The sequence below is a fragment of the Amia ocellicauda genome, chromosome 12 (assembly GCF_036373705.1).
Source record: "Amia ocellicauda isolate fAmiCal2 chromosome 12, fAmiCal2.hap1, whole genome shotgun sequence".
Lineage (NCBI taxonomy): Eukaryota > Metazoa > Chordata > Actinopteri > Amiiformes > Amiidae > Amia > Amia ocellicauda.
This window is the reverse complement of record NC_089861.1, coordinates 28,272,512-28,277,640: the sequence shown is the minus strand read 5'-3', so window position 1 is coordinate 28,277,640 and position 5,129 is coordinate 28,272,512.

The following is a 5,129-nucleotide window of genomic DNA, read 5'->3' as shown; positions in this document are numbered from 1 at the left end:
CCAACCCACCCCAATCTCACATATGTAACGTCACCATCCCCCCCCCCCCTCACATATTTTTTAACGTCACCCGCCCTGTCATCCTTTGGTAGGTGGGGGGTCCTCAGCCAAAATCAGTGCAGCAAAGTTGTCTCTGGGTCAAAAAAAGTTTGAGAACTACTGCTCTATTGCATGTGCACTGCAAATAATCCTTCCCTTGAAAATAAAGAACGAAGATGTTACCACTATCACGTACGAATTTCAGTATTCATAATTTTGGGACTAGGCAAAACCCACACATGTTGTACTTATAGAGTAGGGGTAACAGCTGACTGGGTGTATGAATTGGAGGATATTTAAGAGGTTATGCAGAGATAAATCTGGTAATTTTATGCATTCTATATTTGTTTGTACATTATAAAGGGGGGTCCGGTCAGTACCCCCAAACCCCGCCGGGGACACAGCTGCTTTGACCAGTAGGCCACCCCTGTCCAGTATTTTTGGAAGATCTGGTCTGGTTGTTTTAAGCACTGTAATTTATTGGAAATGTCGTTAAAATGTTATCAGTGAACAATTTGCCCTCAACCTAAAGTCAGAACATTTCAGATAACACATGGCTATAAAATGAGGTGAATTCAATGAGGTGAATAAATCATTTGGAGATATTTAAAAGTGTAGAGTTAAAATGGACTTTCATACTTTAGCAAGTAGTTTATGAGAGATGTGCACTAAGATTATAGAATCACTTCTTGAACTGAGAAAGTGAAGGTATCATAGAATTACAATTAATTAAAAAAAATGTATTATATAATTATAGCTGGAGTGAGAACTGATTTTATTTTATGACCCCCTGTGGCAGGGTAGCCAGTAAAAACAAAAAACAGACTTTTATTAAATAAACAAAATAAACCAGCATGAGGACCAACAAAAACGGTCCACAAAACAGGTAACCAAAAAGACACCAAAACACCCACAGGCTAGTCAAAGGACTTCACTGTGTAAAAAGAACACCAAACAAAACAGCACACACCACAGGGCAGGTTTCCTCCCACACCCAACTCTCCAACTTCCTTAATGGGAGGCTGAGGCCTCCTTATATAGCAGGTGGCTGGGGTTGATTGACCTTAATTGATCAATCGCCCCAGCCACCTGCAGTCCATGATCAGGCAGGGAGGGACAATTAACCCCCCCCCCTGCCACACCCCCCAACCCACAACAATACCTATGACATTACATATTTTGTTAATTATTATTATTTTTTTACTTCATATATCAATTAAGGGAGGGGAGAGTGAGTGGAACCGCTATAAGACCTGAGCTCCAGCTCCGCTCCGGCTCCAGAGCACAACTAACAAAAACTGTCCAGCTCCACTCCGGCTCCGGGTCTACAGTGTTAAAATTACAGTGTTGATTCAACACTCTTTGGGTTAAATTGACACTTTGAGAGCCAATGTTAAAGGTAAGGAGGACAGAGGAGTGGCTGGCCCACAGCCCCAGGAGTTCCATACCTGGAGGAGAAGGTCATGAAGAAATATACTGAGATGTTGGGTGATAGGGCCTCCAGGACAGAGGAGGAGCTAGACAAGAAAGCAAAGAAAGAGAAAGGGAAAAAAGATTGCTGAGATCTCGGTCACAGCTTGCAGATAGGGGAGTTAGTAAAGCAAAGGAAGAACATCCCCACCAGGACTGAGAGACTCTCCTGCAGGACTGAATATATTCCTAAAGTATTTTGTTTTGTTTTTATACATTGGAAATTGATGTTTTGTGTTGGGACATATGGAAGTCCTTTTTTAGATTGTTTTGTTAAGGTTCTTTTGGTGGTTTTGTTATGATGGTTTTTTTTTTGTCTATTGCATTTACCGTTTAATTTACAATGCATCAGATTGTTCTGGTTTGTATTTTTCCTTTGGCGGTTTGCTTTGTTAATTAAATTAGTTTTAAGCACTGATTGTTTTAGTGTATTTGTTTCACTTTGAGTTTGTTTCCCGTTTCGATTATTATAAGTTTTAGGATTTTAATGTTTAGACTTTAAAATATTTTAATCAAGAGTATTACATATGAATGTGTTTATTTGTTTTTGACAATGTGAAATAAAAATAAACAGTATATGCATGACCAGTTTGCTTGTCTGAATGGATTTGGGTATTTATTTAGCAAATCCTGTGGTGGCAACAACAAATCTAAGTATCAAAAGTAAGAAACCAGGTATACTCTCAAAGAGTTTTACCAATTATGTCAGTGAGGATGGCATATAGGCCCTACTATGGTAGTTGAGGCAAGTTTTATAGTCTGCGAAATTGCAAAAGAACCCCACCCTATTCTTTACAAAGACCCAGTTAACAAAACAAATGTGATAAACCTATTGTCGTTTAAACCTGTATATCCAGATCAATACAGCATCCAAGCATAATAAAATCAAATACAAAATAAAAAAAAACATTAAAACAGGGAAACCCTCACTGCACCAGTTTGGAGAATTCGATATAGATCAGTGGTGGACAACCTAAATTAATCAGTGGGCTGCAAGTCCAGGTGTCAAATAACTGCCTGAGCAGCACAACCCATTTCTCATGTTGCCTGGGTTTGGCATATTCCACAAAGGGAATGATTACTGAGTTTCATTTCTGAGGTACAAATTGCATAAGATGATCCTGCTTTCAACGATAAATAAAAAAATTAAAACATGACAGCAAATGGCGCTGTGTTTTGATATAGAAGTGGCTTCTAACAATACATTAAACCACAAATATAGAGATTTGTGGATACCCACCCCCTTATAGCAAACTACTAACATGTACATCTGAATGGTTACAATGATGTGTAGAAGAAAATATAAAAACTTATAAAATCTAATAAAAACTTAAGCCTCCATCAAGTATACGTTTATAATTTTATATTAGCTGGCAGGTCATAGTTTGATTTAATCCTGACCTTGGTCTCGCCCTAAGTGTAATTTACAGACACTATCACTAAGACAGCGCACAACCTAACCGTCCCACCTGTGCCTTCTCTGCAGGGTTTAAATTTCGATTCTCCATAATAGCTAGTGCATTTGAGGGTGAAAATGCTATGATTTCTATAGTGTAAAACAAAGGCTGAAGATTTGAAGGTTAAATAGTATGAGAATGAGGGTGAAATACATTGATTTGTACTTTAATGTGAAATCACTATGAATTAATGGTACATGACTAGAGCAAGTCCATAAAATCAGATGGTGTAATAAACATAGAGCTCAGGGGTAATGGAAAACAGGTGTAAATACATGTACAACAGAATTTAAGATATGTAATGTTTTATATTAGGGAGGCTCTTCTGATGTATTAGCCCAACACTGCTGGTAAAATCTGGTCCTTATCAAACTCTATTCTTCTGGGTATAAAGGTTAAACTATAGCACAGCAAGGCAGTGACCTCGTTCACAAACACACAGGGAACAACAGCAGTTCTTCATAATATAGTGTAGCAATTGGGTACTGAGGGGATATAGGGGACTGCATGATGTCTATGTATCTGTGAGATGGGGGTGGGACAGTTCATGCCTGTGTACACTTAGTAAGCAGGGACAGTGAATGCTGGTGTCAGGGGTTAGTCCTGCGCTGGAACAAGGGGGTGCTGTAATAGGGGAATCGGGTCATGGGGCACAGAGATATAAATTTGGGTTCCCACGGGGCAGAGTAAGGGAGTTTGAGTTGCAGAGTTGAGTTTGAGAAGGGTAGCATGTATATAAAGTCTGTTGCATGAAACCTGATTCCTTTTTATTGTTTGCTGCTTTAGAGGTGTTCAGACCTGTGTGTACGTGCAGAAGGGTCAAGTCTGGGTCAGACAGTTTCTGTCCAATAGTTAAAAAATGTGTCAAATAAACTGCATAGTCAAATTACATAATTGTTCTCTTGAATATTGTAACTTTCCACTGTGCAAAATAATATCTTTCTGTGGGCAGAGAAACCTGCCTTTCTCTCCAGCATGCTGAATAAAGTGTTCTGACTATTTCAAACTCAAACCTGAAGTGAAGCTTAGTTTCATCTTCCAGTTGTATCCTCTTCCAGCTGTATTGTTCCATCAAACCAAATATGGGTTCCCACGGGGCAGAGTTTGAGTTGCAGCGGTGAGTTTGAGAAGGGTAGCATAATAGCATGGTAGCGGTGGTAAGTGTTGCTCCAGTTATTCCGTTTGTTATATAAAGTCTGTTGCGTGAAACCTGATTCCTTATTATTAGTTGCTTTAGTGGTGTTGAAACAAATGTTAACCCTCAGACTTGTGCGTACGTGCAGAAGTTGTGTACTTGCTAACAAGCTAAACATTTATTTAGCTTGTTAAATTATACAACTTTAACATTTTGACTAAAACATTTCGTATTGTACACTGCATGTTTATTTTAAATTACTGCTAATACCTTAATGTTTAAGTAAATCCAGGCCAATAAAACATGAACGCACCATATATAAGGTAATCAAGTGTTGATGCAGCAGAAAGCCCACCACCTCTCTTTGATTGGTTGTTGAAGTGGTCGCGTGAAGCGGGAACCAACAGAGCTCGGAAACCAGGGGGGCACTGGATCTAAATGGGGGGACAAGGAACCCTTGGGCCCACCCCGTAACGCCGGACCTGGTCCTCCTCCACTAGAAGACTAACTTTGGCCCCTCTCCGCCCCTCCAGAGGCCACTCCTTTTCAACCCTGGCCCTTAAATGGTAGAACAACCTTCCCACTGAGGTCAGGATAGCAGAGTCCTTGACCACCTTACAGCAATTACTCAAGACATATCTGTACAGACTGTGTTTGTAATTAAGCAGCTTATTCTCCTGAGCTGTTCAGCACTCATAGGCATGGGTTGGTACAAGACAGCCACAAATGTCATACCCGACTAAAAAGTGTCTGGGGCTATCATGTATACATGCTATTTTACTACAGCTAACCATTTAAATAATCAATCCCCTCTTCTCATTGTAGCATGTTTGATATTCAGGGATATGCTGGCATCCTCTGGTATCAGCAAGTAAGTGCATCTCCTGGCAAGCTGAAATTAAACTTAAATTTTCCATCAGAAACACATCCATACATAGGCCTACATACATAACAACGAAGACCTTTCCGGAAGTCGCAGCCACTAAAAAAGTCATCACTGTGCCTGCGTGGATTTGCCCCATTATTTA